Source organism: Scyliorhinus torazame, chromosome 16 (genome assembly GCF_047496885.1).
Source record: "Scyliorhinus torazame isolate Kashiwa2021f chromosome 16, sScyTor2.1, whole genome shotgun sequence".
Classification (NCBI taxonomy): Eukaryota; Metazoa; Chordata; class Chondrichthyes; order Carcharhiniformes; family Scyliorhinidae; genus Scyliorhinus; species Scyliorhinus torazame.
Window position 1 is genome coordinate 173180218 of NC_092722.1, and position 15429 is coordinate 173195646.

A 15429-nucleotide genomic window follows, 5' to 3' on the forward strand; every position below is an offset into this window, starting at 1 on the left:
GGGGCGCCGTTCGCTAACAGCGGGATTCTCCGGCCTCCCAGCCGTGTGTTTCCCAGCAGCGGGAGGGGGCGCGTCGTTCACTGACAGCGGGATTCTCTGCTCCCACCGCTGTCAATGTGAATTCCCATTGAAGCCGCCCGACATTGCCAGGAAACCCGGGAGGGGGTGCGCTGCTGCCAGGAAATATTAAGTCCAATTCAGCCAGCGTGACTCCCATGGTAACATAGGGGGTCATGTTGTCGGACGATAAGAAGCTGGCTAGCCAATGGTGCAATGGTCGGTCTGATTGCTTCCTCATACATTTTTAAAAGTCTGTATGGCCCTATCCACCAACCCATTGGACACAGGGTGATATGGAGCTGTTCTGGTTTGCCACATTCCATTTGTTTGAAGAAAGCATTGAAAATCATCTCCAGTAGATGGGGTACCATTATCAGACACAATGGTTTCTGGTAGCCCGTGTGTGGTGAATACCCTGTGTAAGACATCCACCATAGCCGCTGAGGTCATGGCTCCCATCTCTCGCATGGACAGCCATTCGGAATGGGTGTCCACCAAGACCCACCCAAGAAAGGGTCTGCATAGTCGATGTGCACTCTGGCCACACTCAGATTGGCCAAAGGAGGTAACGATTGCTGAGTCTAGCATGGAGTACTTTGCTGTATCACCTCCTCGATAATTTTATCGATTCTCAGCATCGATAAAATCGATCTGCGAGCCAGCATCCTCACCTTTGTTTGGCCCCGAGGGGAGCTGTGTAATTCTTGTAAGAAGTGGAACGACAACTCGAGAGCCCCAAAGTATTACTCCATCCTTGCAGGTTGGTTCATCCCTGTGGGTTAAGTGGGGCCTCAACTGTTCAGATTTCCCGAATTTCCGGTGCGGCGTGTAGCGGAGCGGCCGCATGTGGAGGAGCTCCTGCCGAGAATCGTGATTCTTTTCCATTTTTTGTTGGGAACGTGTGCCCAAAACTACATAACCTGTTTGTTTAAGCCACCATAGCAAGGGAATGTGGAATAGGTGTCAAATCAGACACCAAAAAAAGAAAGAAACAACTCGAAGGAAAACAAAATGGCAGCAGGGGCTACCACAGTGTCAGGGGCCACCCCTCCTAGCCGTGGTGATTTTGGTGGCTGAGCTACAGAAGCTGCACCGAGAGGTTTCGGAGGATCCCGAGAAGGCGATCGAGGCGACGATATCCTCGATCCCAGGGGCCCTGGCCAAAGTGGGCGAGGTGGTGGAGCTGCAGGAGGTAGGGGTTGCCCTGCTGAGGCAGAGCGGCCAGATTGCTTGCTTGGAAGTGGAGATGGTGACCACTAATAAGTGTCAGAGGGCTTGGATAGACGACCTGGAGAATCGTCGGAGAAGACAGATTTTGAGGGTGGTTGGATGGCTGGAGGAGTTGGAGGGCCCAAACCCGACAAAATTAGTGGCTCAGGTGCTCTGGAAGATGGTGGAGGAGGAGGTAATGGCAGCCCTTCCTGAGCTGGATCCTGCCCATAGGTCACTGAGACAGATGCCTCGTGCTGGGGAGCCACCTCAGGCGTTTGTGGTCCAGTTCCACAGTTACCAAGGAAAGGAAAAAGAATTAAGATGGATAAAAGAACATTGATACAGCAGAATGGGAAGGCCATGGGGTGCGAATATATCATCGGTTCAGAGCTTGCCAGGCTGTGCATAACTTTTAACAAGGCTGAGGCGACATTGTATCGCAAGAAAGTTCAGTTTGGCATGGTTTACCCCGCACGCCTTTGGGTGACCCATAAGAATGAACATCATCACTTTGAGACTCAAGGGGAAGCTGAGGAGTTCAGTCAAATGAAATAATTGTAATCATTGTATTGTATCCGGATTGAAGGAAACTGGATTTGGAAAAGGGGGGTGGGCCGCTGGGAGTTTTGGTGGGTTTTTTCTATTTGTCTGTTCATTCTTGTTAATGGTTGAAGAGGTGATGGGGCTGTTTGTTGATTTATAGGAAGACATTTACTTTTATTACTTAGAATTTATAAATCGAATTTGGGCGAAAGGGTCTGGTTTGGCACTTTGGAATTCTAAGGTTATTGAAGGCTCTCTGCACAGGAGCTACTCCGCTAGCTAAATTGATTAGTTAGTTAACGGAAGTGAGGAGATGGGGTTATCTTAGCTCACATGAAGGGGGGTTCATTTAGTTTCAATTTAGAGGCTGTAACCTGGGGGTGGGAGGGGGGGGGGTCGAAAGGAGGAGGGAATTGGGGAGTGGGGAAGGGGGGTAAGGGGATGGGTAAGGGGAATGTCCTGGTGCCACAGGTGGCTTTGTGGCAGGGTGTCGGTGAGAGTGGAGGAGGCGGCTATTTTGGGTGGGCCCGGACAGGGATGGGGGCTAGAAGTAGGGAAAGCTTCATGTCAGATGGGGATGGCTGACCTTAATAGAGAGGGGGGGGGGGGGGGGTTCAGATATCCACGGTGAGAATAGTGAGATGGAACATACGAGGCTGAATAGTCTGATTAAACAATCTGGGGTGCTTGCACATCTGAAAAGTTTAAAAGCCAGTGTGGTGGCTTAAGACAATAACAACTAAAAGGGGTTTATTAACAGTCGACAAAGAGAGCACAGAGCAATGCTGGGTAGGTCTTGACTCTCGACCTCTGGGGTCCACACTGCCTGAACTCCTACTCCCGGGGCCCCATGCTTTCTCTCTATTAGTTGGGGTTTGTGCGCTGCTGTGCAAGTGGTCCCAAGCCGTTCACATGGACGGCAAAGCCCCCCCCCCTCTTAAAGGGGCTGCGTTAACACATAAACAATACGATTGAGTATGGTTAAAGTTATGATGTAACCAATTAGAAAGAAATAAAACACAGGGATGCCATCAGTTAAAACAATACAAAGGCACTCAAGAAGAACAAAATCGATAGGTGTTCGTAACATATATTTTAAATAGGATTTATTTTAGATAGATAGGTTGCTATTCAGTAAAATGAGAACAACTGCATATTTAATGATTTGACAGCTAACACAAATAACCTGAAATCAAATTAGTTACTTTCTGCAGTTGTCGATCCACACATTCCATGTAAAAATATTCTATGTTGAATAACTGCAAATCTATCATTAAGAACAATTCATGACACAGCTTCCAGAACTGATGAACTGAGTGCAGAACTCAAAATTTTGGATTTATTTTATTTGTTTGTTGTCTAGACTGGCACAGTCTAGAATAGAACCACATCCTGTAAGTTGGACTGGACAGCTTTGATTAAGTCAACTATGCTTCCTTTACAGGTCCATATGATGTCAGTAAAGTTTATGGGAAAACACAGGCCTCCAAAGCTATTTAGGAGCCTGCTGGACATAAATAACGTCCCCATATGCTGCAGGGTTAATGGAAAGAAATGTGCACTGTGCATGGTCATCCCAGGGGGGTTGATTGAACTTGGCCTCTTGGCCTGACTCAAGGGTAAACGATGCTAAACATGCAGCTAGGGACAGCCCAATGTGACCGCTAAAGATATCTTGTTACAGTAATTTCTAATAGTGATGACAATCAACAAGACCTATGAAGAAAGCATGCCCAAGGACCATTATGTTATCAGTGCATTGCAGAAATGTGCACTCTAAGTTGTTCTTGAGGTCAAGTAACGCTGTTACTTATTGTGTAGGTGGGCTTAAGCACGTCATAAATACAATCTTGAACTCAGATCCCCAGCTGATCAAATGCAGGTATAGGTTGAATGGATTCAGGCGGTGATGGACTAACAAACCAGAGGATAGAATGTGTATCTGACCTATGGTGGCCTAGTGGCATCATTCAGCTCAGTTGCTGATGATTGGGGGAAACAATATCTCCCTCTGTTAATGCTCTAACTTTGGTTTCCAATTCAGAAAAGTCGTAAATAACCCCATCCCGGATTGGAGTGGATTTACTGGGATTCTAGTTTGTAAAAGCTTGATTCTTTCACCAAGATTAAGGAAAGCCACAATGCAGGGCATCATCTAAGTTAATAGATGGATGTAGGGGGTTACTTAAATCAAGAAATGGTTGGTTTTACCAGACTGTCGATTGCAAGAGGAAGGGAAGATTGAGCGAGTAGTCACAGGCTTGAGGTCCTGAGAATAAACGAGTTAGAGTGAATAAGGAATAGGTTTTCATCTCGACTCAGTGAAGAGGAAGGAGAGGAATATTGATTCAATCAAACATGCAACATATGATGTGCTAATACAAACATTGTTGTGTATGAACTCTGCAGTGACATTGAACGCACACAGTTTTGGGGGCACTCTAGGTTCACCAAGCAGTTCACAGACATATCCAGTGAAATGTTGCCCTAACTGGAATTTGAGATGCGCGTTTAGCCTCAATGAAAACTCTAGTGTTATGATGAGCACATGCCATTATTACCCCTAGTACTGTAAGTGAGGTCTAAACATAACAAATGTTACCAGCAGCATCGCTTTGTAAATTGAGTTATGTCAGTGCATTTTTAGAAATACTCCTCTTAATGCCATAGCATGGAAAAATTTCTTCATTAAAGAGGTTAAAGGTTGTTTGGAAGAGAACCGAAAACAGAGATCAGAAACTTATACCAGTAGATATCCATTCCCATGGTAATTGGAAATAATTAAAACCAAGTACTGGGAACTTAAAAAGTAATGAGTTTTACTCCACTGAGTACTTTTGCATTTCTGATTACGAAAACACATGCTCGCTCTAATGTTTGGTTCAATTAATTTCCCCACCCCCTTTTAAAAACCCAGATCTGTGGCCCTGAGTAGACTTTTATAGTAATTGAAAGTGACAGCAATAAAAAATAATTAGGCTTTATCATTCTCTCTGTTCAATGTTTTCCACAGATTCCTTTGGAAATAGGTTTCCCCTCTTTGCAGTCAAAGTGAAACCAGGGAAATCTTGCAGTTTGATAAGACCTGGGTACTTCTTTGTTGTTTTTGACAGCATTTTAAGACAAGAAAGAGAGAATAACATTAACGCAGTTCGGTATTAAACATCAATAATCTGTTCACCTGTGAATATAATGGAGCATGTTGCTTTCTACCTAGAAGAAAGGTAACAGGGATTTTCACCGAGTTTACTGGCTATCGGGTCGGTCATGTAGCTCAGAAACTGAGGCTGGTGCGTTCCTCTGTTTTTTGGCCACTGGTTCATTTGCAGGCAGTTTTCGGTGTCAGAAGGAGGTGGGGGGGGGGGGTGGAGAAGCTTTTGATATGATATACTTCATATTAAAAAAATCCAGCCTACCTCCTAATTTAGCTTGCTGCACTTTGCAGCCCCTAAAGAGCTGTCACTGCCCAGGATTTCTATTGCTTGCACCTGCTAAAACATTTGTGGTATTTGAAAGCCAGTGAAACACATTTGCTTTTCATTTTATCAGGCTTCAAAAATCTTTGAAGTGTTTAATAGCAGGCCCGAAAAGATTTTTTGCCTCTTAATCATTTACTTGTCGGGCACATTCTGCACTAGTAGCCTATCATGCAGAAAACGAGTTTAGGCCGTTTTTATGAAGTGCTGCATGCCAAGTCAGTGTTCATTAGAGGTGTTTTCAAAGCTTCAATGTTGTTATTTGTGAGGAGTACAGAAAATGTTTGGCACTTGCAAAAAATAATTCGAAAGGGAAATAAATGATAATGAAAGGGTTTTTCAGTAATCTATAAATTCTGAATTAAGGGGCAGATTATTGGGGAAGTTAAAAAAAAACTGTTTTCTATTTAAAGCAAATAAATTACACCTGTTTTCCTGGCATTGGCTGGTACGGTTACCCACTATTTTAATCAAATTATTGCATTTGTTCTTCTGCATATTTCTCTCCTACATGACCTCAAACTTCCCGTGAACCACAGTCTGAACAAAGGCCGCCCACTGTCTTTGCAGTAAATCTGTTGTCTCCCTCTTAGGCCCTCAACCTGGGATCATAGATCACCCTGTAACCCAGCTTGCTTCAATTTACTCAATTAACTCTGCTAAAGTCCTTGTAACTTTTGCAGATGTTTCTTTATTATTAGGGCCTATAGTGTACATGTGAGATCATAAGCCTGAGGTTACGGCAAGGTTGGAGGGGGAAGGGTAGTGACTGTGCGGCCCCGGCAATTCTGTCCTCGGGGGTTAAAAAGTTGCTTTTAAATGTTTTAGATGCGATCTCTCGGTAAAGCAGAAAAAAACAAAATGCTATCAGAGTCGGGAACAGCTTGTGTAGAATAACTATTTCACATCTATGTGAGATAATGTTTTGATTAACAGATGTTTAATTGACCCATCCATCAAGAAAAGGACTTGCCTAGAAGTCACTATGGATAAGTAAATTATTAGCAACCTCGCAGGTGTTGGACTTCTAGCTCAATTACTCTTCTGCAATGGATCTTCTGAAGATTCTGTACGCGTCAGTGATTTATATCCAGTAGTGAATCTACAGTAACCAGACATAGTTGGTTCAATTTTTTTCCAAAAACACATTTCATGAAACAAAACTTCTTGAGCCGTTCGTTTATTGACTTGATAACTGCGAGGTGACCAAAGGTCACGTCCTTCGGTATCTTTATTTTCGTCTCCAACCTTGTCCGTTTAATAAATGAGAATTGGTCAACTCAATCTTGAATCAATTAAAAAACGGTTATAATTCAATATTTTTAGGAGGGTGTGCTCTAATAGGGCTTTTTATTTTCCTTGTGAGATGTTAATCACAGAATGGAAGAAAGGAACAAAAACAATACCAACAAATTCTTGGCTGTCCTAAGGGCATGGATCTGTATAATACAGTAATTGTGAGCAATGCCATGTGTTTCCTCACATATTCTCTTCTCTCCCCCAGTCATCAGCATGCTTTTAGCACGCAAAATTGTAAACTTCTGTCCAGAGGTTTGAAGTAAACGTAGTTCACTTCTTCGGCAGCACGGTGGTGCAGTGGTTAGCACTGCTGCCTCACGGCGCCGAGGTCCCAGGTTCGATCCCGACCCTGGGTCATTGTCCGTGTGGAGTTTGCACATTCTCCCCGTGTCTGCGCGGGTCTCACCCCTGCAACCCAAAGATGTGCAGGGTAAGCGGATTGGCCACGCCAAATTGCCCCTTAATTAGAAAAAAATAATAATTGGATACTCGAAAATGTAAAAAATAATGTAGTTCACTTCTGAAGTGTGTTGTCTATTGCTTTATACCAGCTGAAATTAACATTGGCAAATGGTGTTACGGTGGCCCTGCAATTATCAATACCTGTTCTACCGTTGCACTATAAAAACTAACGTTGCGGCAGACAATGGTCTTCAATGCATCAACTGGGGAAGAGCTTTAATGTTGCCCACTTAGACCACAAACGAAGGATACATTTGGAAAATGACTCTTCTAGGTCAATTACTAACTTGGAGAATTCCATATGTGGAATAGTGCATATCGAACACTTAGGACAAAGAAATGTACAGCACAGGAACAGGCCCTTTGGCCCGCCAGACTGTGCCAACCATGCTGCCCGTCTAACCTAAATTCTCTACACTTCCGGAGTCCGTTTCCCACTATTCCCATCCTATTCATGTATTTGTCAAGATGCCCCTTGAACGTTACTATCGTACCTGCTTCCACCACCTCGTCCAGCAGCACGTTCCAGGCACCCACTACCCTCTGCGTAAAAGACTTCCCTCGCACACCTCCTCTAAACTTTGCCCCTCGCATCTTAAAACTAGTAATTGACTCTTCCACCCTGGGAAAAAGTTTCTGACTAGCCAGTCTGTCCATGCCTCTCATAATCTTGTAAACTTCTCTCAGGTCACCTCTCAACCTCTGTTGTTCCAGTGAGAACAAACTGAGTTTATCCAACCTCTCCTCATTACTAATGCCCTCCATACTAGGCAACATCCTGGTAAACCTCTCCAAAGCCTCCACATCCTTCTGGTAGTGTGGCACAAATGTGTTTTTTGGGGAGAAAAATTGAACAAACTATGTCTGGTTACTGTAGATTCAATACTGGATATAAATCACTGACATGTGCAGAATCTTCAGAAGATCCATTGCAGAAGAGTAATTGAGCTTGAAGTCCAACACCTGCGAGGTTGCTAATAATTTAATATCCATGGTGACTTCTAGACTTCTGGTAGTATTCTAGAATTGAATACTATATTCCAAGTGTGGCCCAACTAAGGTTCTATACAGTTACAGCATGATGTGCCAATTTTTATACTCAATGCCCCGGCCGAAGAATGCAAGCATGCCATATGCCTTCTTGACTACCTTCTCCACCTGCCTGCCACTTTCAGTGACCTGTGGACCTGTACGCCCAGATCCCTCTGCCTGTCAATACTCTTAAACTTATAAAATTCTAAAAGGACTAGACAGGGTAGATGCAGGGAAGATGTTACCAATGATGGGTGTGTCCAGAACCAGGTGTCACAGCCTGAGGATTCAGGGTAAACCATTTCAGACAGAAATAAGGAGACATTTCTTCACACAAAGAGTGGTGAGCCTGTGGAATTCATTACCACAGGAAGTAGTTGATGCTAAAACTTGAATATATTCAAGAGGCGGCTGGATATAGCACTTGGGGAGAATGGGATCAAAGGCTATGGGGAGGAAGCAGGATTAGGCTATAGAGTTGGATGATCAGCCATGATTGTGATGAATGGCGGAGCAGGCTCGAAGGGCCAAAAGGCCTCGTCCTGCACCTATCTTCTATGTATCTATGTATGTAAAGGTTTTGCCATTTTACTGTTGATTTACCACCTGTATTAGACCTTCCAAAATGCATTACCTCATATTTGTCCGGAGGTAGTGCATGGCTGGTAAAGAAAGAAGAGCAAGAGCTTACACTTATACCGTGCCTTTCAAAAATCCAGGATGGCTTGTTACAGCCAATGAAGTATTTTGAAAATGCAGCCACTGTTAAAATGTAGGAAATATGTGAAGTTTTGTTCAGGAAGGTTCCACAACAGCGATGGGATAATAACAAGATAATTAGATTTTAGAGATCTTGGTTGAGGGATAAATGTTGGCCACGACACCGGGAAAAATAATTCTGCTTTTCTTCAAAATAGTGCCAAGAAAACTTCTACATCCAGCTGGGAGGTCAGACGACTTAATGCCTCACATGAAATACTCCACCTCTGACAGTGCAGCACTCCCTTGGTGCTGCACTGAAGTGTCAGCCGAGGATTACATTCGAGGCAGCACACGGCAGGGAGTATGTTACCTGTAATATAACACATAACTGGGAGGGTGGGTTGAGGCTGTAACACAGTGAGAGATTCAGACTACCTTAGAAACTGTGAAAGCAGAGATGTGTCGTTTATCAACGCCAGTTAAAGCTGAAATGCATTAGTCTTCAAACATGCTCCTTTTTCTTTCTTTTAATGTATAAAATACAAAATTAAACTGATGAAAAGATGCAAAGGTGATGAAGTGGAGTGGATAGCAGTTTGGTAAAACCAAAACCAATGTGCAAATATACACGAATTGAAGTGATCCAAGACCAGGGATTTAAACTGTAGCGAAATGTCATCTTGCTTCATAGATTAGCAAGGAGAAATAACATATACTGTGTAGTACATTAAAACCTTTGATCATTACATTGCCCACTCACTAGCCTCAGCTTAAAACTGTACTTTGTCAGTAAAACCTTATTGTATTCATATTCAGAATTTGTAACAATCCGAAATATGCAATGTTGAAATCTGGACATAAATATGTGACCATGCAGCATAAGTGACTGCTTAAGTCTAATATTATAGGCAGGAAGCACATGCTCATCAGGAACCTATAACATATTGTTAAGGCCAAAACATGCTGTGCAGTATCCATACTTGAAGCAAGTGTTAGTCCCTTTACAGATGCAAATCTGATTGAGCCGCCGCTGCTGATTGGTTTGTCCTGAGTGAGTCCTGGCCTGCATGAAGCCGAACATGTGGCCCTTAAAGGGGCCACTACAGGCTGCCCCTGAAAAGGTAAGTTTTGTAATTATATTTACTCGCAAGTGGGGCCAGGAATTAACCTCTTAACCCCATGTTTAAAGAATACAGGGAGCTGCTGGCTAGGACTCTAACCCACTGATTGTCACTGTTCCTTATTTCCCCACAACTCTGGTCAGCACTCGATCTGATCATCACCACTGGTTCCTCGGCCACTACTCCATCCTGACTCAGTTACCCCAGTGCATACCTAGCCTAAGAGCCAGAGTGATACTCAGAGCAGTCGGATCTTCAATCCGTCTATGCAGTCGAGCTGTCTATTGCCCCCCATAGCTTGGTGATTTTATGGAAAATGCTGAGGGCCCAAATATTGGCGAAGACTTGCACCCCACAATTCAGGTGAAGAAAATGGGCCAGATTTCTAACCATGATGTCAAATTGTTAGTAAGGTTAATCAGTGATAACTAATTCAGTAAGTCATTCTAACTGGCATTTTACACTGCGGTATTTTGTCAAAGATATGGGGAAGGAATTCCTAACTGTCAGTGGGAAACCTTCGGCTTTGGTTAGTTGCCCACACCGTGAGGTCACGGTAGTTTTTGCTACCTGGCCTCACTCCCATGCTGCAGGTCTGCTAGCCAAACGGACTGGACGTGAGAGCAGAGCAGCTGCCAGCCTTGAGTAAGTGTGGGGAAGGGGCTTCTGGGGTTCAAGGGAGGGGTGGGCGGAAGCTTCCATGGATCTTAATTGTCTGCATGAACTAGTTGGACTGAACGACTTCTTTCTGTGCTGGAGGTTAGGGACACAATTCAGCGATTGCCTTGCGCTCAGCGCGGATCCGGGCGTGCCAGGTGAGGCCCAGGTGAGCTCCAAATCAGGCTCTGTACTAGGCGCCAGGCCGATCGTGAGTCACCTGACTCACTCCGCTCGGCGTGATCTGGATCTCGCCCTCACTGGGTGACATCCAGATCTGCATATTTAAATCAGACACTAAGCTCATTTAAATACCCAGACGGCGGATTCACCCGGCGCCCGGCACGCAACAGGTGTGCCTGCAAGACCTCGCCCGGGTGACGTTTAGCACTGATCTGCACAACGTGGACCAGTTGCAACGGCAACTTGTGGGTCTCGAAGGCTATTAGAGACTCCAGGGTGGTCGAGGACAGGGCAGGGCTGTACCCTGGCACCCCCTGGCACCTGGCACCCTGGCAGTGCTAGGGTGCCCGGGTGCAGGTTGGCATTCCCAGGGGCCGGGGTACTTGCCAATTGGAAGGGTGTGAGGAGAGTTCCAGGGGCCCAGAAAAGCTTGTGGGGGTAAAAGGGGAGTCCATAAAACGGTGAGGGGGGGTGGCCTGAATGGGAAGGGCCAGGAGAAATTGGGGCTGCTGTTCAAGACGGTGCCCCGATCTGCGAGCAGCCATTCCTATTGGTGAGACCTGCTCACCAGCAGGAAATCTCTCTGAGTGTGGCCTCGTGGGGAAGAAACTCCCCGAGGCCAAAGAAAAGGGCAAAGTGCCGTTGAATAGCGGGTTGATTCTTGGTGCCGCAGCCGCCAAGAAACACCCTGCCAAAAGTGAACTTTAACTTTTGCCTAACGCCCTAGATTTTATCAGCACAGAAACTGGTCACTCGTTGCAAACTCATAACGTCGACATTAACGCTCCGCTCCTCCTCAGCTAACTCTAAAAATATAATCCACTATTAAATGCATCTATACGATTTGGCTCAAATACCCCATGTGACAGCAATGTGGCACCAATTGCGTTTAATTTCTCATGACTCGCGATAGTGATAGCTTCTAGGTTTGTTCTTTCACCCACGTGCAAACATTTCCCCTGGCTGGAATATTCTCTACAGATCTCTCCAACTGCCACGCCCCACTCCCCCCTACGGGCGAGGGAGGTGGCCGCCAAATGTGAGGCATAAAATCAGTGGGGAAGGCAGGGATTGGCTGTGCCCGTTGCCAACCCACCTCTGCTGGTTCATTCAGTTGGCTATAAACAGGTCGTTTAGTAACGCCAATTGCACAGGTTCTGTCTCCATACCAGTTGAGGTAGTTTTTGGTGTCGGACTCTTCTTCTTGCGCCATTGAGATACCATGGCATAGAGATATATGGAGAACCATGATTTGCAACTCACTGATAATGAGGGAACTACATAAGGAGAGAAAGGTTAGTTCATCCCACCGCCATCTATTTTCAAGAGCAAGAAAGATACAGAGAACATTCATATTTCCTGATTTAATCATCTTTATTGTCACAAGTAGGCTTACATTAACACTGCAATGAGGTTACTGTGAAAATCCCCTCGTCGCCACATTCCGGCGCCTGTTCGGATACACAGAGGGAGAATTCAGAATGCCCAATTCACCTAACAGCACATCTTTCAGGACTTGTGGGAGGAAACCGGAGCGCCCGGAAGAAACCCACGCAGACACAGGGAGAACGTGCAGACTCCACACAGACAATGACCCAAGCCGGGAATCGAACCTGGGACCCTGATATTGTGAAACAACAGTGCTAACCACTGTGCTAACGTGCCGCCAATAGATGAATACAACTTCATATATCTCGTACCATCCTTGTAAACCTTCCCCCCCCCCCCCCACCCCCCATCATCTCTAGTGCCTGAAATCTATTATGGTGACCAAAATTGTCCATGGTACTGTGTGGCCTAACCAAGGTTCAGTACAAGTTCAGCATAACTTCTCCACTTTTCTACTCCAGCCATCTAGAAATAAACCCTATTACTTGTTTGCTTTTGTTAAGGGCCTTATTAACCGTCTAGTGATTTGTGTATTTGTACTCTCAGATCATCCCCGTTTAGATTCTAATTTTCAAAGTAATATGTGCTCTCTTTATTTTTCTTACCAAAAATATAATACCTTGCACTTATCTATGTTGAAATTAATTTGGCGGCGATATGCTTAATCTGAAAATTTATAAATGCCTTTGTGTAATTAGTTGCAGTCCTCCAGTTACGGTTGTCTTCCACCCTGAAATTATTGTCCACAAATTTAGAAATTTTAGTTTTAATCCCAAACACGAAGGTTATTATACATTCTCGATAAAAGCTGGCAAGAGCACCAAGGACTGAATCACCTCCTCTGGTTCTATCATTCCACAATTATCCAATTTGCACTACAAGGCTTAAAGTTATTACAAAAAGAATTGGGAATACTCATTGGGTCAGTCAGCATCTGTGGAGAGAAACAGAATTAACGTTTCGCTCGATGAAAGGTCATCAACTTGAAACGTTCGCTTTAGGGTCTGGGATTTTCTGGTTCCATCCACAGCAGGAATCGTCATGAGCAGGACAGAAACTTGGCTTCGGGTGGGAATTTCTGGTCTTGCAGTGGCCAGGACTGGAAAATCCTGGCCCCTGTTTCACTCTTCATAGGTGCAGACTGACTTTCTGAGTATTTTCAGCATCCCAAAAAAATTTAATTTCAGGTCTCCACCATCCTCAGTATTTTGCCTTTGTTTACATTTATTACCCCTAGTTTTAACTTGTGGGAATCAAGTGGGTGAGGGCCAAAGTGCATGGGCAGCAAAACTTGTTGGCTTTGGCAGTGTGAGGCCCAAGAGTTGTTAATCGCTGTCTTTCGCCCGCATCCCCGCAGCCAACTCCTCATTCTAAGCTGACAGGAAGCAGCAGCTGGTGGGCCTCCGAGCAATGCCAGTCAGCAGGAAGCCACCGCCAGCAATGGAAGGAAAGCTTTCCCAGCATTCAGGGAAGTCGCCGGGGGGGGATTCAGGAGGACCTCACGAGGGGAAGAGCTGGGTACTGAAGGCAGTATGAGGCCTACACTTTCCTTGTTGGCCAGGGGGAGCACCTCTCTTACACTCGACATCACAAGAAAAGACTCAAAAATGAAGTTATGAAAACACAACTATGATAGCACACTATGTTAGCCTTGTGTGAAAATCACAACCACTCTCCCATTCAGGTTAAAATGGCAGTCTGGAACTAATGACATCATCAAGGCCCAATGCACATCTTTAAAGAAGGACCCCACTGCCTTTCAATGGGTCTCTTTCTTGCCTGCTCAGAAGAGCGGTTAAACTCACAGGCTGCACGAGGAGTGGAACATCAGAGGCTGGGTTGCTGGGGTAATTTTAACTGCCCACCTGCCAGGCTGCTGTGCAAGGCTAAATTTGCTCCATCCTATCTAGCATTTGATTAAATAGGCTCAAGAGGAGAGCTGCATCCCAGTTTGTTTTATTTGCTTGGTAAACCTTTAAGACCATCTACCCAGGGTCATACATTCAGATTTTAGTGAAGGGGGGGGGGGGGGGGGGAATGATCAAAGGAATTTTACTTCTTTCCTCCCTTCCCTGAGCAGATGTGCAATGCATCTGGGAAGTCCCAGAAAAGGCAGGAAAAATTCCTGACTGATTTATGTGATGAACTAACGTTTAACCTAGGTGATTGCTTGCATGATATCATTATGTGTGTGATTATTAGTTTTCAGTTGAAAATGACCAGATATGCTGTGTATTCACTCCATCAATACTGAAGCCTTGCTACACATCACGAGGCTGTTATGATGAGGCTACATCAATCTTTTATATGCTTGCATCTACAGGTTTTTATTATTAAGGAGAGTCTGGGTCTATTGGGGACCAGGCAAGCATACAGTATGAATTAGAGAAAATAAATTAGAATGGCTTCTTTATAATGTATGTAGGCTTTACCCCCTACTCTTTCTGTAATTAAATTTAGTTTTAATTAAAGATGACATAATTCCTTAAGGCTGATAGTATATTTCTGCCAACACTAATAGTAAGTCCAGAAGGGTAGTTCCAATAGATTCCAAGGATACCATTAGTAAAGTTATTTTATATGTATATGTATATGTTTTTATTAGTTTCCTTCATTGCGATAATTGAATTACATTTACAAAGTTATTTTACTTTTGTTCTCTGATAGGAATCAGACATTAGAAAAACATCATTCGACAAGTATGTCTTCCTACAGGAAGTAGATTCAAGCTCTGCTCTGCTCTGTGAACAATCGATGCCCTTAATTTCATGCTTTTGTTTCTAAAGCCTGTGTTGCTGACTGGAAGAAGGATACATCTTCCAACAGGATCTGAGCGGACTTGGCGGGCTTGTGGAGCAAAGCCATTCCCACATTTTGTGGTGTTTATGGCTACTTAAGTCAGAAACTCCCACTGCCTGTCAGGTATCTGAGGCACTAAATGCCATGGCCGTGAGGGTAAATGGGAGGCCTTTAATATGAAGGAAACCCTGGCAAAAGAGGATTTACTACTATTCTGTGGTGATTTCACAGAACTTTCTGTTTCCACAAGAAGTATTAAACAAAATTATTAACTGTCAATATTTTACCCTGTGCATTTTGTACTACACTGAAGTCGTAAATATAAAATCACTCATAAATTCAGGAGGGAATGCAGGAGGAGGGAGGGGTTAGAATATGATGCATACTGCTGCATGGAGTAGTTAAGACAAATAGAGTCTGTGCATTGAAGAGGAAGCTATATTAGCACATGGGAGAGGGTGGAATAGATGGATTAGAGTATGTTAGATGAAGAG

The 15429-nt window shown here is 44.4% G+C and overlaps 1 long non-coding RNA gene across 1 annotated transcript in view; it reads left to right on the forward strand.

Moving 5' to 3' along the window:
* Positions 1-15152, forward strand: part of LOC140392454 (uncharacterized) — a 55390-nt gene extending 40238 nt beyond the window's left edge. Inside the window, exon 5 of the long non-coding RNA XR_011935366.1 lies at positions 14804-15152. This is a non-coding gene — a long non-coding RNA (uncharacterized lncRNA). The remainder of the gene's footprint in view (positions 1-14803) is intronic.
* Positions 15153-15429: the final 277 nt, after the last annotated feature.